This window comes from Lepisma saccharinum, chromosome 11, assembly GCF_977018435.1.
Source record: "Lepisma saccharinum chromosome 11, izLepSacc3.1, whole genome shotgun sequence".
NCBI lineage: Eukaryota > Metazoa > Arthropoda > Insecta > Zygentoma > Lepismatidae > Lepisma > Lepisma saccharinum.
In genome coordinates this window covers 41,772,285-41,798,595 of record NC_139239.1, presented here as the reverse complement: position 1 = coordinate 41,798,595, position 26,311 = coordinate 41,772,285, and the positions used below count along the sequence as shown (strand labels likewise).

The following is a 26,311-nucleotide window of genomic DNA, read 5'->3' as shown; positions in this document are numbered from 1 at the left end:
GTAAATTAGTTTTGTTTACTATCAGCTAGTAATACGTTTAACCTATAAAAGATGAATTAAAATATTTGTAAATAAATCGATAGTTGTGTAGAGGGAGATTATTTCCGTAACACCTTTGGCTGTTATGCACTTGAAGCTTCGGAACGAGTCACAACTCTCGAAGCAGCCAATTAACAAACGAGCCACTGACGTCATCTCAACCCAGAACCTATCGCTAAGCCCCTTGCTCAAGTTCTACACGCCCACTAGGCTCGCTAGACAGACTCGCGCAGTCCGCCGGAGATGTTCCGAAAGTAATTCGACTCTACAATAATGATACCTTAATTAGGAACAGATTACTTTACATTATAAGGGAAACAGGTAGTGCATACTCTTCGTATTAAAGAAATGTTTGAGGAGAGCAGAAATCAGAATTCATAAAAACAGCGAGGCTATTCCGCCCAGTCAAGGGGCTATTCCGTCCAGCACGCTTTTGTTGCCACTATTTTAGAAGAAGTGCTGTTAAAGGCGCAAGCTAGTTCCATCAGCATTAAAGATAGGTGAGGCTGATCACAAATGCCAATATCCTCACACAGATTTTCATACAACTCGAAGCATTTAATGGCATCCTCCTTATTCATGCACGCAGCTCTCGATTTTGATAATCCTTCGGTTTTCTGAGAGCTATATCAGTTTCTTTTCATGAATCCGGAAAACCAGTCTTTACATGCAGTCATGCTTTCTTGCACCAAGGATGTCAATTTTTTTCTTAATTGTAAATGCTGCTCTACGAACTTGATCCAGTGTATAGCCAAATCCTCTTTCTGCTAAATGCTTGAATCTAGACGTCAACTCACGCACTTCTAGGCTGAACACTTTTGGATGGATGACTGGCTGTTCTATGTGCTGGTTTTTCTCCCAATACCAGATCAGATTTTGAAACCTTTACTCGATCTTTAAGTGTGGAGGACAGAAGCCAAAACAATGCAGCAGCTCCTCTCATGCTCACGCCTCCTTTTAGACAAAACCCTGTATTGTTTCATTCATCATCTCTTCGGACCATTTAAGGCCGGACTTTTTTTCAGTTATATGTACGAACCATCTGAAATGAGAACTTAAAACATACTGTCTACAAATTCGCATTACAACACCAATTACAATTAGGCTACTGAGCGAAATAGCCCAGTAATTGTGAAAAAAGCACCAAGTATGGCGGCAACGAAGGTACAATGCACAACCTGTGTTCTAATAGCTTTAAAGAAATGAGTTAAAATTGCGAGCTATTGTGCATGCCACACCTTACGTTCGCGGGCTCTATTCTTTAACAAGTCAATAATACATCGCAGTTCGCTTACCTCAAGATATTTTACTTCTGTCCCATCCAAAATATAACACAAAGCACCGGAACAACGGACAAGGGGGGCAGTAAGGAGACCACGCTTCACATTGAACGATACAACCGCTCTCCACAGTGCCGAGACATGGCGCTGCTGCGACATTTCTTATTTCGGGCGGAATATCCCCGTTGACGGAATATCCCCACTGTAGCCTATGTGATTTGAAATACTATCTGAAACTGTTCACAATTATCAATCAATATATCTTATTTTGGTATATTTTTAAGTTGCCATGGCTGTGGACAATACAAAGCTTCATGTTTCCTGTATCAATAACCAAGATATCGAATTAATCTTGGATTTGACAGTAGTATGCAAGAAACAAACTTGGTCAATATCGAAAGTGCGTACATGTCTTATGACATCACATAAGTTTTGCAAAATGTTCCAGCCGACTCTCGAACCCGGAACCTTCCGTGTCGATGGACAACTCAACTCAGATACTGAGGCGGTATGGAATGATATAAAACTGTGTTACATCATAGAATAAAATATATACTTTTAAAAAATACTACATATATGGTTCCAAATGATGGTGATATTGATCATATATTTGAAGAATTTGATTGCTCTAAAAAGAATGAATTTAGTGTGAATAATTTCAGGCTCCAAAAAGTATAATTAAACTATGAAAAACAATTTTAAATGGTCACTTGGATGAAACTGTAAGATAATTACCCCCGGAATCCACGTCGCATGCTAGTGCAATATTTGCATATTTCCTGTCACTGTCATTTCTTCCAATCTTCTAAAACTAAACTTCATGATGCAACGTCAACTTTAATGCGCAGATAGACTACTTAGTCATACAGATTCAAGTGGGATCCGAACCACTGGGTGCCTCCACCGGGTATCGAACCCGGGATTCCTTGATTACAAGGCGACTACGTTACCACTGCGGCATCGAGGAGGCCCTCATAGAACTTTGAAGGGTGTGTCCTACCAAGGAGCTTTTGCATTAGGTGACGCTTGCTCAGCACATCGAGTCCCATCGCCGCTGTTTTCTGGCTTTCGATACCGGATACCGCTACTTCTTCACTTCGAGTATCTCCCCATTGTTCTCACGATGCTGGATCAACACCGAAATGGTGTGTGCTTACCGCGCGAATCGAACCAGGGACCGCTCGCATCAAAGTCTGCCATTTGGCCACACGGGGTAATGGTAGAGAAGGGGAGAAAGCAAGTGTGAAGAGCAAAGCAGTGCGCGCTATTGCGAAAGGCTGGTAGCGGCAATCGCATTTTCCCCTTCACGTACTCAGATCCCCTCTCCCGCGTTCATTAGGCGAGACCTAAGAGCCACTACTTGCGCAATGGACATGTTTTCGTACACCTGCTCGGGCTTCCAGATGGCGTAGTGGTAACGTCTCCACCTCGTAATCAAGGGGTTTCGGTTTCGATACCCAGTAGAGGCACATGACACGGTGGTTTGGATCCCACTTTAAACTGTACATCCAGTCCCGATTAGTATTTCTGTGCTAAAAGTGGACTTAAAAGCAACAACAATAATTCGTTCGCCTGCTCCAAAGATTTCGTGACAGTGTGTGAGTGTGTGTATTTTCAACTCGATTAATCTGTACTGAGTGTGCAAGGGACTTTCAGTTTTTGTTGCATGAAAGTACTGTAAGCAAACTATTTTTTTCGCTGCCAGCGAATCAATACATACCTGGGTCTCTAAAGATCGTTAGGCTCGTCGTCTGCGGTAACCAGCTTTCCTGCTCCTACAGGTACCCATGGAACCTGCGGTTTCATCCTGGCTGTGACGTTCCCAATCCTACCTTCCTGTGGTCTTCGGAAAACGTGCAGAATCTGAGCATCACCTCAGCAATGCTTTGCATCCTCGCTATTTATTACATTTTTCGTGACTAAAGCGTTAACTAGAGCGGTGTTATTTTAATTAAACTCGTGTTAACCATTCCTCTTCTCTGAAACATTGAATTCGTTTCACACATGAAATAACGAGATTTTTTACCAATTAAGTTACGGAAATTAAATGCCATTTTGATATGAATATCAAACGTAGTTTAATCTGTGTGTGACAGCATTGCATATTCATGCGCATCAAAGGCATAAAGTCTCTTGCTTTATATTCATCGTTTGAAGAATCAATGGATGGTATCGGGGCTAGACGAGTCTATGCACTGTTAGCTGATCTCGTATGAATCTGTTTGTTTCGTGCTCTGTTTCGTCTCCAGTTGTAAGTACACCAAATATACTCGATCTCGTACTTTCTCATTTTGCGCAGATGTCTGCCTCTTTAGACTAATTTCGACTATGAGGATAAATTATTATTACATAGAGGAGCAAGGAGTACGCACAAATGGGCATATGCAGTGGCACAGGAACGTTTTTGACTTAAGGTGGGGGAAGGGGTGTGTGTAAAGTACACATTGTTCGCATTGAAATAAAAGTTACAAAACCTTGTACTACCAGTATAAAGTCAAAATTCACAAAATAATGTTTGCGAAATATGTGATTGTGTTTTAGTGTTTGTGTTTGTGTGTGCATGGACGTCCGCAGGATTTTTCAGGGAGGGGCAAGCAATTATTTTTTCCAGGTGGGGACAATATTAGTTATACCCCCTCAAAAAATACTTCTTCAGTCTGAAATTATCATGTTCCTTCAACGCCCTTATACTGTAATACGTAATTATCATAAATTTCTTTGAAATGAAATTATGTGTGAAATATATACTTTTTGTGGACATTCATTTTCCAAGGGGTGCGTGGCCCCCTTTGCCCCCCCTCATACGGACATCCATATGTATGTGTGTATAATACACTAATAATACAGCATAAGCAACTCGTATATAGCGTGGCGTTGCACAAACTTTAAGATATAAATCTGATTAAGACGACAACTTTTCTTAATAATGTTTTTCTGTTAGGTGCCTCCTTTCTATACCATGAATCCCTTTTAAAGCATAAATGTTATCCTGAATGTATGCATCCACTGTACACAGGATCGCATTTGCCACTAATGAATTATGTTTTAGGATTTCGGTAAACAAAACATAATATGTACGTAGAGAATGAGGTAGTTATCCTCTTCCTATGCCAGAGTAAGTAGCATAGCAAGTTAATGTTGATTTTGACATAGTGTGGATTTAGTATATCAAAGCTTCGAACGAGTCTGAGGTTCTTGAATGTTAAATCTCGTTTTATCTCGAATTTCCAGCTTGATTTTTCAACTAGTAATCAAACCACTTGTCAAGTATGGAGTGGTTTTGGGGTAACAGAAACTGCATACTTGCATTCCACCTATCCAAGATTCCGCAATGCGTACTTTTGTTGAACAAATGACAGTCAATACTTGTTGCAAATACCATGAGGGAAAATACCCTGCATCAAAGAAAAATTGCCGTTTTATTAGAAACACCTTGTATATCGGGTTATTCGTAAAGTATAAATAAATATTCGGTCTTGTATTTTGTAGTTCCAAAGTTTTTACAAGGTTTGTTTTGAGTCCACTTTCTGCTTAGATAACTTAATCCAGACTGGACCTACGGTTTAAGGTCAGAACAGAACCACTATGCAATGTGTCTCCACCGGAGATCGCACCCGCGACATCTTGATTGCAGCCGAGAAAATTACCACTACCCTACGGGGAAAGCCCTTAAGTTTGAAATTTGTTCATAGTCCTTCCCGATGGCGTAGTGGTAACGTCGTCGCCTCATAATCAAGGGGTCCCGGGTTCAATACCTGGCGTGGAGGCACATTACACAGTAGATCGGATCCCACTTTAAACTGTAGGTATATCCCCGATTAGCATATCTGTGCATAAAGTGGCTTAAAACAACAATTCAAATGCATTTATTTATCAGATATCTGGATAAAAGCTTATCCTGGTTTGGCCATCCGTGCAAAAGTAAGGACAACAGTGTTTGTGATGTCCTTCAATGTACCAGAGCATACCTCCGTGGTGGAGTGGTTAGCACTACGCAAGGTTAGATACTACGCAAGATATTCCGTGTTTATATTGTGTCCTGGGCGTGGGTGTTCTTTGTGAGTGTCCGTTCATCAATTTCATCATATTATCTCTCATCCTCATCTCCGCGATTAGTCAAAAATGGCATAAAAGCGAAGTAAGATAAATCAATGCAGTCTCGGACATATTGTAAGAGCGATTATGAAAAAACTCAACAAGGCAGTATTGAAATTGAGCTGCGACCTTTTGTTCTTTGCTTCATGTTTTTTTCTAATCTCTCTCAGAACTACTTTCAATAAACGATCAACACGCCTCCGACAAAGAGCCGGTGGCTGCAATATTGTGAGCATCGAAGCGAGAAGATTGCTAATTAGGCAATTTGAAATGGGCGATTGCACTCAATTTCAATATGGTTCTGCATTCGAGCATGGTATATGTGTATAGGCATGTATGTATACGTGTGGGAGGAGAGTACGTATCCCTTGTTGGCAAGCTGTATTTCCTACTAGATCATAACATGTTCGTCCCGTCTCCTTGGAAAACTGCGCTTGTCAATCAGTGTTGTCTTGTTTGATTACCTTCGTCTGTGCATGCTTATTGGAAACAGCAAATCTGTTGATTTGTTTTATTTTACTTCGCTTTGTCTGCTACTTTTTGGCTAATTGCGATGAAGAGGTTGAGTGATGATATGATGAAATAATGAAGATATTATTTTTACTTTTTCCATTACAATAAAAGAGAAACATAAATGAAGAGTATTTGAACATCAAATCCTTAGAAAAATGGTTGGACCTGAAAGGGCTGAGGAGACATGTGAGTGGAGAAGGTTACATAATCTATAACTACATAATTTGTATTCATTTCCAGATATTATTAGAATGAATAAATCAAGAAGACTTAGGTGGGTAGGCCATTTGGCACGAGTAGGAGAGGAAAGAAAAGTTTAGAGGATTCTTGTTGGGAAACCTGATGGTAAGAGGCCAGTAGGAAGGCCAAGACGAAGATGGAGATATAACGTTGAGATGGACCTGAAGGAAATCGGTAGCTAAGAATGGAAAAGATTGGATTGATCTTGCCCAGGATAGGGACAGATGGAAGGTTTGTGTTGCTGCAGCCACACAATAAGAAGACTAGAGAGTTTGTTAGTTAGTAATGAAGAGATACAAGGAACACTCATGCCGAGGCCGGGATTCGGACTCCTGGCGTTGTAGCGCGGAAGCAGCCAATCGGAACAAATCTTCAACCATGTTGTAACAAAATGGCGTACGTTTAATTTATACAGTGTAATTTTAAACTTGACGAGGCAAATTTTCGTCTTAACGAAAAAGAATGAAAAGCCTATTGTATTGAGGAAATATTAAATATGACTGAACGCAACAAATATCAGTGGTTTTGCAAATATTGCAATGTACTGGTTTCCCAGAGTAAATGGTGGCGTTTAGTGAGGATATTGTGAAAACTTGGCTACGGTATGTATTGGTTGTTCTTAGCCTACGGTCCACTGTCTTCGATCCTTCACAGGCGGCATTTCTTTGAGTTAATGTAGCCTATCTGCTGTCACCATATTTGTAAACATATCCCAATAAGGTCTGATTTTATAACTACACTTTGTCACAGTCATCTCTGGAGCAGGCGAACGAAAACAAGGCTCTACGTGAGTAGTGACGCGAGACGGCTCCACCAATGAACACGTGAGAGGGAACGGGATTGCATGGAGGAGCCACTGCAGTTACCAACCTTCCCAGCAGCGTGTACTACTTTCTTCTGCACACTCATTCCCCCTCCCCCAGCTTCCGCTATGCGGGGCCTTGCTCCAGAGATAGTTTGGACAGGGTATACTTAAAGTCAAGTCGTGTTTTGTGCTCTCTGAGTGCATATGATATTGTTTATTTAAATCTTGTCCTCTAAAATTTACTTCTGTTAAAGAGAACTTGGAGAAAAATCGTTCACGAAAATAGTCAGAAGTCCGTCCGTTTTACAAAAGGCGAAAGTGTTCCAATAGCTCATTGTTTCAGACCTCGGTGACAACCATAAGTAGCCTTGCAGGGGTTTTTTTTTAGTTAGTTGAACTAGCTGTCTGCGGGCATATTCCTTGAAATATTCAGGGACGTCATTATACGAATTCAAACGGAATAATTGATGATGTTCGTGTGAACCTCTGATGTTGATGGACGAGAAAGCAACGAAAGCGACCAACATGAAACTGAGAAGACCAGGGAAATTTTTGCTCAAAATTTATGGCAAACTTTCTCGCTGTATGCAGATTCCAGGGAGCATATTATACATGTTGTGACACGAAATATAATAGATCGTCTCTCTTAAGTTATTTATGTCCATGAGTGCAAGGGATAGTAAATTCAAATTCTTCGGAGGTTTCCATATTAAGCAGCTTTTCCTCTAAAATCACGTACAGAGGATTAAAGAATATTTCTATTCTCACCGTTGGGACATCTGCAATGTGTGGACTTCAGAAACTAGGTACGAATCACTCTGCTTCGTTAAGTCACAGACTGGTTGTTGTTTGTAAGACTTATTCTATCAAATGATTTGGGAATGGTTACGGTACCATACTCGTTTCTATGGAGGGGTGGGGTCGAGGATTTCAGTCAAATGGTGGTGTGATCTACGACCAGGGTCCTCGCATAAAGGGAAGTGAACTTTCGGCACCAAGATCTGACAATCAAGGGTGCCCATGCGAATGACTAATTGTTAATAATCATTTTGAATACCTGAGTACATTCCATTTTTTGTTTCCATATTTATTTAGTAAATGAATAGGCTACCACTTGTTTTATCCCAGTGGGCACCAAAATGATACCTCTTTTTCCACGGAGTACCACCTGGAATGCATTCTTGCAGACGAACGATGCTCTGGCGTCTGATTACAATCACGATTACAATCATCTGTGGAGCTCATGTTATGTCCTTTCCATGTGTGTACGTATTCTCCTTTCATCAATTTCCACCATTCATCCAAAAGTATCAGAAACGGGAAGTAAAATAAAATCAACCATATAATATTGTCAGAAAAATAATAAATACAACAAAAATAAAATGAATTATAGATTTTTTATTTACAAGCAATCATTTACCATATGCATATCTACCAATCAGGTCTCATTTCTTGGAACGTCAAACGAAGCCCTTGCAATAAGTTAAAAAGCAGCTGAAAGTCAACACCAATGAGATCATGTTTTAAATAATTTTTACATACACGGCCAGTACAGTATGTTGTAAAACATATACAAGACATCCGATGACAGATTAAAATAATATTCAAAACGCAATGGTTTCAAATTATTTTGCGTTATCCTTTCTTTTGAATGTAATTTTCTGAGTCTTCCTTATCTTTAGTTTAACTCTTGTTGTATCGGAACGGCGTAAATCAACGTATAGAGCAGGGAGTGCTTGCCCCGGACTTGGGGCAAAGAAGGAGCTCAAGGAAACAAAAGATAGAAAAGTTTGAAAAGAATTAACGTCAAGGCTCCATGTGAAAGTATTGGCAAAATATTTCATTTGGTATTTTGCAAAAATTAAAAGAATTATTTGCCCTCCTCGCTCGCATTGAAGCCGTTTCTGCAATAATCACATTATCGACCTCCCCCAAAAAAGAGACTGGAAAATAGAAAATTAGGAATTTGAAACGGTCATAATTAGGAAAAATGTATTAGGCATTTCCATGAAGTGAATGTGCATTAAGAGAAGAGAGAAGAAAACTATTGATTTATTTCAGTTATAAAATATCACGTCGTCTTGCTGTTTTATGATATTCGAAGCAGATGTTTATCATTTTGCAATCAGGTTCTATTTGAAATACTATTATTGTGTGAACGATACTGTGAACTCTATATCCTACATAGTAATGCATTGGAAATTACCATATACTAGAGCGCGTTTCGAGCATTTTGACTTAATCAGTTTGACTGCAGTTAACAAGAACGATCTTTGTTGTGGAGAAGCGTGCATACTTAACAAATATCATTTTCCCTATTGATATTTTACTGTGTCGGGAAGTTTACACACGATATTAATATATTCCTTGTATCTTCACTGTTTGTAAACGTCGTCCTAGTAGGTAAAATACCAATAATACAGTACAGGAGATCTCATTGCTTTTATTGAACCTCGGACCGAGCAAGGAGTAAAGCACTCGGTGTTTACAAAATGCAATCAATGACGGCTTGTAACCACACATTCGCACACATTATTAGCATTTTACCAACTAGGACAACCTTTATAAGCAATTATGTCAGTGGCGGCTTGTAATCACACATTCGCGATTATCTCGAAAACGGCTCGCTTGCAGACCCATGTTTACTGAGAATTTTTTGCTTCTATTATCGTGTAGTTTCACCTGTGTCAGTTTGCGCTATTTCTTATGAGACACCCTGTATATATATTTATATATAATATTAAAAATAAATTTAAATTAGCAGGATAACATTGGCCCTAGGAGGGGGCTTCAGAGTCTATTCTCACTCAGGGAGCAGAAAATCTCGAGCCACGGCTCTGTGTGATGCAAGGTTTAAAATTTTTTTAAAGGGTTCTCGTATTGTATTTGTTACCGAGGCTCGAGTTTTGATTTGGGGGGGAGGGTGCCTATGACGATGCAACTCAAGAGTAACTCAAGAAAAAAAGTAGACACGAATATCTCGGGTCAATAGTAAATTCATATTTTAGAGGTTAAAGAAAAAATTACTGTCATGAATACAGCATAGTACTATGCAAACATAAAAAGTTCCACTGTAAATTACTTTTTTAGGAAAAGAAACTCGTATCAATACATATAAAGGCCTGTAGTTACAAGTTCAAAACCTTGGTACTCAAAACATTGTGTATATATATTTTGGAAACTGTTTTGCATTGTTTGAAGTTACCTGTGACGATGACAAACTCGCCTCCTTCCCTTCATTTATTTAGTATCACAAATGCAAATTTACAACACCTGCAACACACGTATAAACAAACATGGCTGCACAAATCGTTAATACAGAAGTATCAAATGCTCCATATCTAGCACTCTTTCTCAAACACACGCACATTCTCACTTGAATGTAAATACGGGACAGGAATCATATACCAGGAAAACAACGTCAACGAACCCAAACACTAAAGAAACATATGCGATCAACATGTACTCACAGGAGAAAATAAAACAGAAATAAAAGAACAGTATTCAGCAAATATAGAGCAAAGTTTGTGTAGTACTTCCTGACGTATACAACAAAGTCGAACTTTCCCTTACAGCTATTGACAGTACTAATACATAAGGAAGCAAATATTGAAAGAAAATTTTTGAAAAGTTGAGAATTAATATCGAAGAAAACCCTTCATTTACACTCATACTAAAGGGGATGTTCTAACATTTGTCGTAAAGGCATATGAAACATCTGGAGAAAAAAAATATTTTCGGAAGTGCTGATTTGAGTGTGTCTTGCGTATAGATACATTGTAATTCTATGTAAGTAGTCGTCACATTTTTTGGTCAAAATTCATATTTCATTCGCAGTGTACGTACAGTGTAAAAGGCTCCGAGTATGAGGGACGGTACCGAACCAAAAATATTCCTATCCACTAATACTTTGCTAATACACAGCCAGACGTACATTTACTTTCTTAAATGAGTGATTATGGTCCTACGTTCATGTTCCAGTTTCCTTTGAATGTTGTCACTATTGGAAAAATTCACAAATATTCCCATGCCATAAAAACTCTTTTTATCCTTAGCAGAAGGGGCTTTCGATATTTTTCAGTGTTAACTAACATTCTCACAACCAAATTATCTGCATCTTCGTAAACGCAGTACTTCCAAGAGCTTCTTAATAAAACGAATATGCTAATTCTTTCTCTTCGAATAGCAGAAACTTCATCTCTATTTAACAAGTAAAGAATAACGTCTGAAATCAAAGTCAGTTTAATTTTCTATTTATGATCTCGTGCTACATTAAAAATATTAATAGCTTAAGGAATGGATTTTGTGCTCCGAAGGACTTGCTTCCGAACGACTTGGGTTCGGCTCTTGTGGCTTAGAGAGCCGATGCATAAAATAAGGTTCCTCGTTCGTCGGTGGGAATGGACATGGACGCAGGTGACGTTCTGAACGCGTCGGTAGTAAATTTTGGAAATGCTGGTTTTTATTGCCACTCTCTGTATTAATCACGCTGTACGGAATGTTCTATCTTAGAGGAAATTTCAGAAACCCAAAGTTAAGCTCTGATGAATTATTTAGAGCTGGTTCCGTCGAACCGTAAAACTAAGTATAAGGAAAAATAAGGAATTATCTAGTTACGTCATTATTACGAGAAATCTGGAAGACGTTTTAATGTGTTGTTCAAATGAGGAAATATTTCGGTGACTACAAAAAGGGAAGTTTTGCACTTCAGACAAACGCAATATGAACATCTGAAACTACTTGTAGCTTTCAGAAGCTGAACCACGAAAAACCTAAACCTAGTTTCAGCTTTAAATATAGAATACGTTGATATTTTATATTCATTTCTAAATCCTGCATATACAGGGTTAGTCAAAATTATGTTAACACTAATGGATTGGTTTGTCCCATTTAATGTTAACATAATTTTGACTAACCCTGTATTTTTGACTAGAGTTGACGAGCTGTATCTCTGCGGGTGACCTTGACTAATTCGCGCAGATACATGTCCGTAGATGCTACCTACTCGCCGTTGAGTGGTCGACAGCTCTTACAAAGTTAGAGGAGAATGACACCCATTGGCTAAGGCAGCCGGTAGGTCCTCCCTTTGCTACTACGCAGCTAGTCACGGTCAAGGTTCACCCGCAAAGATACAACTCGTCCACTCTAGTCACATATAACGTGATGGTTGAAAGTTACCTAATACTCCTTTACCGGTCAATATACTTGAGAAAATTATTAAAGTTTCATCGCAAAATGTCCCTGAAGTAGGCCTAGCAGTTTGCACATAGCTGCTAAAATTTTGTATATGCCAGTATGGAAATAATTTTCCGATGCGGGTTATCATAGGCAGATTCAAAATTAACTTCTGGGAGAGAGACAGTATAATGCTGTAAACATGTAAAATTGGAAATACATGAATAATGTACAATGTGAAGATTTGTCCCGAAACCCAATTCTTTAAGGAATGAAATTTTACAGTTGATTAAGGCCGGTTCTCAGACAAAACTTAAGTTCCAATTCCATTCTTATTACCAGAGTTGTTAAAGGCCCAGGAACCACATACATTCTAATGGATTCCGCTGCAGGACCGGAATCTTTTTTCTCATACAATTTAAATTCGCTCAAAGTTTCGTATTGTTTCATTTTAAAAATGTTTCTGGACCGTATTTAAATTGATGCGAAAAAAAAAAAGGGTTTTGGGCCGAATTTAAATTCATCTGGGAGAAAGGTTCCTGGAATATCACATTGTGGTTGTAGAAACAGTAGCGGAGGAAATAAATTATAACGCAATGGACCATGTGACGTCACACTGAGTTCAGACAAACCCGTCACGTGTTGCTCCGGCATCAGATCCAGGAACCGTAGTTAATAGACACCGTCGATGAGGTTACATGAGGCTGCTATGCTCCCACCAGCTACACAACAGGAACGGGTAGTGTTGCTACATCAAGGGAAATTGTCCTTTATGTAAGGACATTCAAATGGGGCTGTTCATTATCAAACTTTTCCGGTGCCGACGCCACCCCTGTTGTGTCCCTAAAGAATTTTGTTCGTTACTTGGTTGCCCTAAACATTGCAAAGCAGCGCGATGGAATGGCTATTCAAACGTTTTTTCAGCGAAGGCAACAAGTAAGCAAACGAGAACAAGTCTCTGCGCAAGTAGTAACTCGAGAGGTCTCAACCAAGGGAAGAAACACGCGCGAGAGAATGGGGCTACATGGAGAGGGGTAACGTAACTGCAACCTTTGCGTTTCGCCCATTTCTACCGATATGCACGGCCTAGTTCTCGAGACAGCCAGCACCTGGATTAGCATTTCATTCTCACAAGTGGATAATTGTTTTTCGTCAGATCCGTAATGAGAAGCAGGCTTGTTGGAGTTCCAAGAACCCATATTCTATTGGGTTCTTCAATAGGACGGGAACCTTTTATCTCGCACAATTTATAATTCGATCTAAGTTGCGTATTGTTTCATTTCAATACGGAACTTGGACCCTTTTTATGCTGATTCGGAAAAAAAAAGTTCCTGAAACGTATTTATATTAATCCGTAAGAAAGGTTCTTGGACCGAATTTAAATTCATCCCGAAGAAGGTTCCTGGACCAAATTGAAATGCTATACAGATAAGAAAGTTCTTTACGGTCCAGAACCCATTTACACTTTCTGATTTTCTCTCCTGGACCGGAATTGAATTTATTTAAAATTCCTGGACCTTTAACAACCGTGGTTATTACTAGTCTGAAGAAAGATGTTTATCATTCAATAAAAAAAATAAGTTCTCGCTCTTATAGGCAAAAAACAAAATCACACTGCCTCCTTATTTACTGGCACGGCAGGTGATGTACAGTGTAGAAAAAGACTAACAAAAGTTCATTTTCTTCTTTCTGTACTTCGATAACTTTTCCCGCAGTCTGTACAAGTACCAACCAATGATACAATTCAGGGAATCTATTCGTAACAGGAAAAATTGGGGTCTGTTTATCGCATATTTTCCCGTATAAATGACAGGCACGCACTTTGTGAATCACGCTCGATACAGTCACTGAAAAAAACTTTTCTCATGAGTTCCAATACCCATCACGAAACTTCCGCATTAAAGCATGTAGACAAGCTGTTCGTGGCATGATTTATGGTATTGTGTCATGTTTAATTGATTTATTCATTATAAAAACACAATACTCTTCAGTTTGGGTACTTAATTCGTTTCAAATTCATTTGAAATGACGATCATGATATTTCATATAAACATAAATCAGTGTTGTCACTTACGCCGCAATGTTAATTAAATATCTATTTCCCATGGGTATTTAGTGGAAGGTGAACTTGATAACTAGGTGATAGCGTTGACTGTTACCATCGGGGAGCGGTAACATAACTTACATAGGAATTAAAATGCATTTCAGAACGACAAGAACGTTTGGATCCTCTGGCTGTTGGGTTAGCATCTGGAAGTTGGCGTGGCATTAAAAGACAGCTGCATTTTGTCCCGGGAATCTCTGGAGCAGGCGAACGAAAGCAAGTCTCTGCACACGTAATGACTCAAGAGGGCTCGACCAATGAACGCGTGAGTATAAAATTACATTATCTTTTCATGATAAAGCTGAACTTTAAATAAGAAGTGGGTGCATGGAGGGGAAAACGCGGCTGAAGCTACAAGTCGTTTACAGCAGCGCTCACAACTTTGTTCCACCCTCTAGCTTGCTTCCCTTCTGTGCCGTTATGCGAGGCCTTGCTCTACAGATTCCAGAGACAGAGTGAAAGATATAGAGCTGTGGTTCTCAGCCTTTTTCAGTCCGGGACCCACCTTGAAGGATATTACACTTCATGGGAACTAATAAAGGGGTCACGGCGCTGCAAATGGATATGAAAATTTCTGGTATAAGCTTTGAAATTACTGAAAAATCTTTAGAACAAGCAAAAGCTGGGAGATAAACATGGGCACCGGCAGAATTACTTCTAGGGGTGTACACCCAGTTTAAAATCATATTTTTGCTAACCTCCAGTACTAGAAGCCCTCTTTTACGATTTCTTAAACAAATTTAACATCATTCCAGAAAAGTAAATATGTAACTAATTTACTCTAGTCTAACTAAACACCGTTTTTGTTTTACCGAGAAGCCTGTAAAAAGCAATGGCAGAGCGCGAATAACAGAAATGTAGAGTTTAGACTACGTACAACATGGATTGAATTTAAATTGTTAAAACAATATGTCCTGGTAATTTAAATTTAATAGGTTTTGAAGGCAGTAATTACTTTTTTGATCCCAACTTCGCGACCCACCAAACGCCCCCTCGGGACTCATCAGTGGATCGCGCCCCATAGGTTGAGAAACTATGATTGCTGCACGTGCATCCTTAAGAATTGAGGTTCTCCACCATCAGAATTCCAATAGGATTTTGGCGCGTTCGGACTGGCTTCGTGTTCCCAAAAGCGCTATGATCTAGCAATACTGTACTTTCATTTACTTACATATCTCTTCATCTTGACGTAGTGCAAAATGCCGTGTCTTGCTCCGCACCGACTTCCAGTACCTGCGAGAGAGATCGTAAAGATTGTGTTCGAAACGTATTGCCGTTTTCGTCACTTCTGTAGCCATCTTGTTCCACGCACGAACGTGCCTTTGTACTCGAAAAGGGGAAAACAGGAACTTTTATGGCAATGCTGGAACAGGGTGAGGGAAAGTTCCTTCCAGTTAAGTTCCTGGAAGACAGCCAGTATGTTCTCCGATGTGTGCATGAGATTATCGACCACCTAGAACTTGGGGGTTGGAGGGACTCGCGACATTGAAAGTTTCTGCCGCAGAAATTTCTAAGTTAACGCACCAGTTTTCTGCACGATTAGCAACAAGTGCAGCTGGCGGGGTTTTAGTTTTTCACGTTCCTGGCGAAGAGCGACAATTCGGAGAGGGGAGGGGGTAACTGGCGACGTCAAAGGACCATTCGCCTCCACGCCAAATGGATTTAGCCGCTTCTGGATTATATGGTGGTGCCATATGCTGCTGTGTGGCCTCGTTGCTACTCGCAGGTCGATAAACACACGACCGACGGTATACAGAAATCACTGTGAAGGTTGACTTTACGTCTTGAGTTTACGACTTCTGAACAGCTTCAATCAAATCGTGTTATTTCGGAGCGAACTCTTCGTGGTTGTAATTCACAAAATAGCAAAAGGCTGGACCTGTAGATTTTATGAAGTGTGTAACAGGTGATACGGATCTCGATTGCCACAGAGGTTGTCTCGTTGTATTTACTAGAGCTGACCCGATACCGAGAATCAGTTGGAATATATTTACCGATACCGACCGATACCTTTCCGACATTTTGGTCTTACACAGGCTCCGCAAAAATACCTCTCGACACTTTCGCGAAGTGTAATTATCCTGATAGTTATGCAAAATTCGAAGTTTAACTTTATTTTGCACCAGTTTTGTGTGACAAAACCTTAATTTTGTGATGTAATACTTTAACGTAATTTTGTATATTATTGTGTATAGCCTCAAATCAATAGGTACCTGATGTCGTAATGGTAACGTCGTCGCCTTGTAATCAAGGGGTCCCGGGTTCGATACCCGGTGGAGGCACATGGCACAGTGGTTCGCATCCCACTTTAAACTGCAGGTCCAGTCCCAGCCTTCCTGTGTATAAAGTGGACTTAAAACAACAAATCAATCAATGGGTACCTGGGGGCAACCCTGGGGGGGTAAAGCCGATCGGACCGTGGTGCTGATCACATCACCTTCAGAATGGTCTGTGCTATACGCACGGGGAACTTTACCTAATTTTTGTATATTTTCAAGCAAAAATCTTGGTCAATTGATGCATATAATTGGAGTGGAAAAATTACACTATTGTTAATGTATATTTTGAATAACTTTTAATTATTACAATTTTCAAGTATCGGTATCAAAAAAGTTCTATCGGTTCATTCATAGTATTTACCTTTTTTTGCTGTTTTGCCTCCTATCAATTTTTTTAAGTTTATTCATTCACACTCGATGAACTACATGTAAGATAAATAAGAACGGCCCAAGTTCCAATTCTTTAATTCAGAATTTATCACTGTACACAGACATTTTTTACTTGGATCGACTTCTAATTATATCTCCTAGCACATGCTTCAGTGACTTAGCGATTACTTACTGCATGTTTCTGCAGAACAATTTTCTTCTTCCGTATACCGTGTTTCTTTGCTTGAGAGGAGCCATTCGTTTACTGTTGACTTGAATACGAACTGCTGCTGCTATCTACTTTATGTGCGTGGGGTGTGAAGAAGTACGTATTACGTAGCTAAATGCTTTCATTGTTACGTGGGTCAGGTTTCGGCTCTTAGCATTAATAAAACATCCCTAAATGCTTTCGTTGTTGGGTGTGGTGGGTCAGGTTTAGGGCCCTTAGCATTAAAGAAGCGTCCCTTATAACAACTTTGTCAGTATAATTTAAACTCAGTATTGGCGCAATAGGTAACTATGGTGCTATGTTGAAAAGGAAATTTAAATTTACATATACTGATAACTTTATAATTATTATATTGATAATAATGAAAAGAAAGAAGAAGAAAAAACTAGAAACAACAAAAATTACAATAGCATCAAATTATGCAATTATTTACAAGAACATTTATAACATATAAATGTTATTTATATGTAGAAAACATTTCTTTATTATCTCCTTGTGAGACAGAGCAAGTTTTTCACTAAATATTTGAGTATGCGTCAGTTCTACATCTGAGCACACTCAACATGTCAGATTCCTCAATCAGGTCCACAAGATGGCTTCCTTCAATTTTCAAAACTTCACATTTGGCTTGTTCACATTCAAAATGTAGAAAATATTACACTCACTTAGTCTTATTTCTCATAACATTTCATTTTAGATAATGCAATATTCATTTACTAGCTAGTTAATGCTGATGCCAGCAGATAATAATTTCCTGCTCTCAATTATTAAACTAGGCACTTTACACCAGTTCCAAATCTTTCCTTTTTCGTTATACAGATTATTCCATTATAAAAGCATTTTCAAGCTTCTGTTATCAACAAAATGTCTCTATATAGTTTCAACAAACTATTAAAGATAAACTGATCAAGTATAATCTCTCAAAAGATCCAGATTTTTAATGATATCAAACCTTCACCAATCGTCACATTTTTACTTATGTCCCATCCATCTTGAGATTTTTACAAGTCACAGACAACTAGTATTAGAGCAACTAGTTCAAGCCAGATTTTTTAGTATGAGTTATCTTCAATTGTTTTTGTGTTATATTTTTGTCCATAACTGCTTAACACCTTGAATGTTTGTTTAGTAAATGTACATATTTGCTCTGTTACAGCTATTTTACTATGTATATCACAATATACTTATCTAATGATTACAAATACCATTTTTTGAATGTTGATATAAAATACCAAGTATGACATCATATAAGACATTGAACAATTTTAAAGAGTTGACCTTTGTATATAAACCTTGATGTCAATGCAAATGTACATAATTTCAATAAATTTAATTATAAATTTGAATGTAACTTATCTTGCTTGCCTGAAATAACACATATGATTGAAGATATTTGTTTTTTCATATTGTCAGTCAAAAATAACTGTTATGAATATGAATTCAGAATATTGCACAATTTGATAATTTTGTCATGATATACAAATTGGCTTTTTTTTAAACATCATATTTAATGAAATTAGTTTAAATAGTAATTTCAGACATTTAATTGTATTATTTGAATAAAATTTTGAGCAATCTTATGACTAAATTATTATAAATATTGCACAAATGTGGAACTTTGGACTTAGCCTAACCATTTTCAAATGTAGTTATGACACTGTATTATATTTATTGTCATACTGGCGCTCAACAAGGGACGAACCCACAACAGATCTGAGCCCTACTGAGACATTTAACATATAATAATCAATACAATGCCTCTATATTTACAATCTGTTTACATGTTCAGCATTATAATCAATTGAGTGTGACTTAATATTTGTTTTCCAACAATACAACAAGAACTTGTTCATCATGAACCAATACAGTGTAACTACACATAATGAATTTTTTGTACATAATAATATTGAAAAACATAAAACATCAAGTTCGACATACCAACAATTATTATCCAGTAAAGTAACCATTTTTTCATACACAATGTACCTACATAACATTATTATTTATTATCAAATAATGAAGCACCATTCAGAACTTCATTCTCAACCTGGGAGCATAATTTCTATATTAATTTTTATTTAGCCAAAAAATATATTAATAATAATTTTCTACATGTAGAGTAAGTAACCTCTGATCCAACTAAGTTTCCCATTGGGAATTCATCCATTTATCTGGTAAGATCAGCTAACAAGACAAAAATCTAAGTCCCTGCATCAAGAAGCAAACATCCTCAGATTTACGGAGTGCTGAATATAAGATTTCTTACATCGCAAATGAATTCATGCAAGAAATGTATAAATTATGATGTGCGCACTAAAATTATAAATCATAAATAATTGTTGTTCCTAAACTCGCAGCGTCACGGCTCGAACTTACTATTCAGCCCTTTGTGAACACATTTTGGAGCCATAATGCATTCTAGCATTTTTAAAGGAAACAACTACTTGACTGAAGCTTGGATCAACACGTGAATCTCTTTGCTCTTTGTCAAGTTCATTCCTATTTGAGCCTACGATTCAACTCTTGGAATCTTTGTGCTCTAGTAAATATTTTTCAAGCCAAAGCTAAATCTTAGCATTCAAAATTATTATGCACATGCCATCACATTATATTATACATTTTTTTTTTTGCACTCCAAAATACAAATAACAAAGAATATTTGTTATATTGAATTTTTCCACCGTTCAACACAACTAAGGATCAAGAAATATGATTGAAGACCAATGTCGGATCATGAAGATCAACTTAAGGCAAACTCTACAGAGGAATACTTCATACCTGAACTAATGTTTCAGACTCAATGAAAGAAGCATGAAAAGTGAGAAAATTTTGACATTAATAGCTGACAAAAGAAAAATTCTGCACAAAGTACTGTGACTCACAGTACCACCTTTAACCCACATCCTAAGAAGAAGAACTCAACCAACCAACCCTCATGGGTATGGTTGTGAAATGAAGCAGTATCTTTTGTCCTTCAAAACAACAAAATAAACAACGTGTTAGCATAAGCAATTTCATAATGCCAAAATTAATATATGAATAATTAAAAAAGTAAAGAACTGAGGTTTTATGTACCACCCTTGACACTCAGTCAATAAGAAACTCCCAACCAACCAACCCTTGTGGGTATGGTTGTGGAATGAAGAAGTATCTTTTGTCCTTCAAACCAACAAAATAAACAACATGTTCGCATAAGCAATTTCATAATGCTAAAATTAATATACAAAGAACGAAAAAGTAAAGAACTGAGGTCTTATATACCACCCTTGACACTCAGTCAATAAGAAACTCCCAACCAACCAACCCTTAGAGTTACTTTACTCTGTGGATGGTAAGTATAGATTAAATTATCCTGCAACAATATTTCAGGATGTACATCAAATCAATCTTTGTTAAAATTAAAAAATCTTTGAAAGTCAGATGGGTATACAATCATAATAAGTTGTCAGCTCACATGTGGTCAAATGTTAACACGTGTGCCCAAATTACCGCACCTTTATTGTTAACAGTGTATTCCAACAGAAGAATCAGGCTGCTGAACAAAGTGAATAAATATGCATGAACCCCTTTATTAATATTCCGTTACTTTACCTAGACAACAGGTTACCATCGGGTGTGAGTATTCTAACTACTCTCCCTACCATCACCGTGCAATCTGAGATAAAGGATATTAAATTCCAAATTATTATATTGAACCTTTTAAGGCTTGACGCTCCGAGACTTTTCTGTGTTTGGATGAAACCTGTCTTCGGTTTCTTCAACATCCCCTTTTAACACTTCAAAGTCGACATGTCTTTACTTCACATGATATCGGAAGCTTGTGAACCTGTCCTTAGGCCACAAAGTTATACTTTATGTTCACACAGAACAAAGTAAAGTGTAATTCTTTTCTTTAAACAAAGAATCTTTGATAATATTTTTCAACTTTAGGGTTTGCATTTGTGATTTATTTATTTCAGCATTGAAACAGAACTATATTCATGACTCAACATGTCAAGCTATGTAACCACTGACCTTACTCCATCGACAATACCCAAATTAAAACATGTACTGACACTGTCATAGTGAAAGTATTCAAGATAACTCTTCGTATCAGATGTTACATGTACACAATATAGTTATTTCGCTAAACTGTATGTTTCTAATTCACATACTAATAAAACTATGTATGTTTCATAACATACTTTTTCCAAATATATGCAACCACATAAGAATGTTACAACACTCATAGTTCATATTACTGTAATTCTAAACTTAATCATAAATGATAAGCATTGTAAGTATGTAACAATCTTTACCGATCAAGTAATTTTCAGTCACATATCTAATATAATATAGTAAGACATGTCTGCGCACTGCAACAATGCCTTTGAAAAGATACATTACAGGTAAGTAATCAAATGATTAAAATGTAAGTCTAAGACATTACAAATTTGAAGTTAACTTTAACTTCATGACATCATCGTGACATCTTCTGCGTACATGTGTACGATGCATGATCAAGTATGTTATCACAGTCAAAGTACAAATATGTGAGGAGTAAGCATGGAATGCTTCTAGACGAAATTTTCTCCTCCATAATTTCAAACATCTCTGCCGGAATGTTCTTTTACGAACATGTTTAGGATGGGTTGTTACTTTCCTCCTTGCACCTGGGCAATTGGTGAAAACAGTCTTATTAATTTCTTTCAATTTAAATTTGGTGCCTTTCCTTATTCTATCCTTCCACTGGACATTTGGAACACTTTGGGGAAACACCCCTTCACCTTGGTCTAGAATACCGTGAAACTCCTTGTCCAAATTCATTTGTGAAAGTTTCTTCTCTACTTGGTTTACAGGTAGCTTAATGCATTTTGAAACATAATCCACCTGAACATGAGAATAAGGTTCGATGATTTGACAAAGGTTTTGTTCCAACATTGTGTCATAAAGGCTGTCTAAATGTGCTCGAACAATTGGATCATTTTCCAGTTCTTCTTTAAACTGATCCACAGCCTCCTGAAAGTCTACCAGAGATCTCTTAAGACTTGCTTGAGCAACACACTTCATAGCTTCAATTGCACTTCCGGCATAGTTCAGAGCCAGTTTCCCGCTTATGATCTGCTGAACATCTTCTGGTGTGTTCAACATTATTTTAGACAGCAGCATGTACTTCAATGCAGTCAAAGCCTTTGAGCTTTCCACACTATCATAGCCTTCAAATGCTTCATAGAAGTAAGAGTATGCTGTTTTGAAGTCTATCTCATCAGCAGCATGAAGAATGCCTGACTGCATATCAAGCGATGCTTGTAGTTTTGTAGGGCAATATATTGAATTAGCTGTAGTCCGAGCTGAGGTAAGTGCTGCACGTGCTTTTGGAAGATTACTCAAGGCATGGTAAGTTTTACTTTCTAGAAGTTGAACCTCTAGCAATAACATTTTGTCATCAAACTTATTCAGTTCTCTTAATAAGGTCGATCCTAAGTGAAGAGCTTCAGTAAACATTCCAGTGTCAAAATACAAAGCTATTAGGCAGGCTTCCAAATACTTCCAGAGGATAGTCTTTTTCTCTTGTTTTGCACACTCAATGCACTCCTTGCACAACTGAACTTTACTGCCAATGCAGGCTTCCAGATCCAAGAACATGTCAACCAGAGCACGAACCAATTTTGCTGCCTTCGCCTTACTAATGGTGCAGAGGAAGGGTCTCGTCTGTTTAATAAGTTCAGCCAGTTCTTTTGCTTTGGCATCTTTCTTGTAAGTCTCTCCTAGTTTCAAGATACTTTGTTCTTTGACACGAATTGCATCTTCTTCACTTTCATCTCCCTGTTCTTGCAGAAGCCTGGACATATCATCTATTTCCTCCAACTTATCTGAGGTTGACATTGAATGGGCTCTTTGCACACATATAACTGCCGCCATTTTTGTCTTTTCACCCACCTCGAGTTCATCTTTGATCTCTTCTCTAAGCTCTGTACAAGTAGCTTTGATTTCATCTCTGAACACTCTGACTTCTGAGATACTAGTTTTAATAATATCATTCAGCTCTGTCAATTGAGCATTAGTCTTTTCCTGATTAGCTTTGAGATCTGTTTGGCCTTCCTTGATAGCATTGAGAGCAGCCATAACATCTGCCAAGCAGAAATCACCCTTTGGATCTGACATATTTAAAGATATAAACACCTAACCTCAGAATCAAGAACAAGAAGCAAAACAATACAAAGATTATTATAAGCTTTAACCTTTTCAACTAATCACCTGACGTCTCATAATCTTAAATATATAACAACTTTGTCAGTATAATTTAAACTCAGTATTGGCGCAATAGGTAACTATGGTGCTATGTTGAAAAGGAAATTTAAATTTACATATACTGATAACTTTATAATTATTATATTGATAATAATGAAAAGAAAGAAGAAGAAAAAACTAGAAACAACAAAAATTACAATAGCATCAAATTATGCAATTATTTACAAGAACATTTATAACATATAAATGTTATTTATATGTAGAAAACATTTCTTTATTATCTCCTTGTGAGACAGAGCAAGTTTTTCACTAAATATTTGAGTATGCGTCAGTTCTACATCTGAGCACACTCAACATGTCAGATTCCTCAATCAGGTCCACAAGATGGCTTCCTTCAATTTTCAAAACTTCACATTTGGCTTGTTCACATTCAAAATGTAGAAAATATTACACTCACTTAGTCTTATTTCTCATAACATTTCATTTTAGATAATGCAATATTCATTTACTAGCTAGTTAATGCTGATGCCAGCAGATAATAATTTCCTGCTCTCAATTATTAAACTAGGCACTTTACACCAGTTCCAAATCTTTCCTTTTTCGTTATACAGATTATTCCATTATAAAAGCATTTTCAAGCTTCTGTTATCAACAAAATGTCTCTATATAGTTTCAACAAACTATTAAAGATAAACTGATCAAGTATAATCTCTCAAAAGATCCAGATTTTTAATGATATCAAACCTTCACCAATCGTCACATTTTTACTTATGTCCCATCCATCTTGAGATTTTTACAAGTCACAGACAACTAGTATTAGAGCAACTAGTTCAAGCCAGATTTTTTAGTATGAGTTATCTTCAATTGTTTTTGTGTTATATTTTTGTCCATAACTGCTTAACACCTTGAATGTTTGTTTAGTAAATGTACATATTTGCTCTGTTACAGCTATTTTACTATGTATATCACAATATACTTATCTAATGATTACAAATACCATTTTTTGAATGTTGATATAAAATACCAAGTATGACATCATATAAGACATTGAACAATTTTAAAGAGTTGACCTTTGTATATAAACCTTGATGTCAATGCAAATGTACATAATTTCAATAAATTTAATTATAAATTTGAATGTAACTTATCTTGCTTGCCTGAAATAACACATATGATTGAAGATATTTGTTTTTTCATATTGTCAGTCAAAAATAACTGTTATGAATATGAATTCAGAATATTGCACAATTTGATAATTTTGTCATGATATACAAATTGGCTTTTTTTTTAAACATCATATTTAATGAAATTAGTTTAAATAGTAATTTCAGACATTTAATTGTATTATTTGAATAAAATTTTGAGCAATCTTATGACTAAATTATTATAAATATTGCACAAATGTGGAACTTTGGACTTAGCCTAACCATTTTCAAATGTAGTTATGACACTGTATTATATTTATTGTCATACCCTAAATACTTACAACAACTGATCACGTAACATCTGGTCTGAACACGAAACCCCCTTCGAGACTCGCATGAAAATTCGCCAAAACTTCATGTCTGAGACGACCGGAAAACAAGAACGGTTTACTGAACGACGCTAGCGTACTTTTCAAATCATAATTTCTCCAGCAAAGTGGCGACTTTCCTAGAGTGTGGATTATGATTTCAACCCGATGTTAGGGCGGTAGGGTCCAGAGATATTTAGGGAAAGTTCTTAACGGTAGTAATTAGTTTCTCCAAGTTCCAAACTCACTTCCACAATAGTTTTCAGTACTCTAAAGCCCTTCGTAATACTACCATAAAACTTGCAAAAAATCATTAAACATTCGAAACCGTTGCCGAAAGAAACATTTCTTCCGTCTGACAAATCACACTGCGAGTATATCGTGGTATTTTTATATTCCGTACAAGAGGTATACATTACATTAAAGCTTTGTTTTAATATTCAAGACATATCCTTACTAATGTCTGTTAATCTAAAAATGGTCTTGGCATGCGCGGCTTAATATGTAACTAATTTCATAACAATATTAAATCTACAATAAGTAACAACAGTTTCAAAATTAAACTGAAAGAAATGCTTCTGTAGGAACAGCAACACAACAGTGCCACATACTAGAAGTTAACTGACACTCAACAAACGTCTTAACACTTATATTCTACAACTGTAACTATTGGCTATTGTTATTATATTACTATCTTTACATTATTTTTTTTCTTAAAGGCAACTTTATTTTAACATTCACATTTTTCCTCAGTTTTTCTCTACTCATATTTTTCTATATTTGTATTTTTTTTATTTTTTGTTCTTTCACTTTTGTATTATTTTATGACTACTATTACTATAATTAGTATATTTGAAATGTGGGTACCTGTGAAATTCTTTATTTCTCTTTAGTTTTAGTCATTCTATCTGTATTCATGTATTATTTCATTATATATATTTCCTTATGTAGCTCATGACAAGGGTTAGGTGATAGAGCAGCCTACGACTGAACCTCGCCCGCTAAATAAAGGAATTATTATTATTAACTGAGCTTTTCGGGTTGAATTTGTACTGAGGGTGTTAGGGAGGGTACCCTCTGCTATTATGACGCAATGTTCAGACTTCTAATATCCACATTGCCCTAAACAATATTAATTAATTTATTTATTTATTTATTTCCCTTCAACAGAGACAAGTCTTCAATTACAGAAAGGTAATATCAAAATATCTGAACATTTGTTGTCACAGCTAAGCAGTAAACCTGTTCTGTCACCAAGATGTCTGTATATATATATATATATATATATATATATATATATATATATATATATTATGTATTATCTGTCTATGTTTGTGAATATGTGTGTGTGTAAAGGAGGAAGGAGGGAGAATGTGTACGTGCATACATACAAGTTGTATATGAAAATGTAATATTTTGATATTACCTTACGATACGAT

At 37.0% G+C, this 26,311-nt stretch overlaps 1 protein-coding gene and 1 pseudogene across 1 annotated transcript in view; one reads left to right on the top strand and one right to left on the bottom strand.

The window, feature by feature from the left end:
• Positions 1-26,311, top strand: part of NaCP60E (Na channel protein 60E) — a 606,984-nt gene that overhangs the window by 107,844 nt on the left and 472,829 nt on the right. The window lies entirely within an intron of this gene.
• Positions 21,554-23,029, bottom strand: LOC145995348 (26S proteasome non-ATPase regulatory subunit 11 pseudogene; annotated as a pseudogene).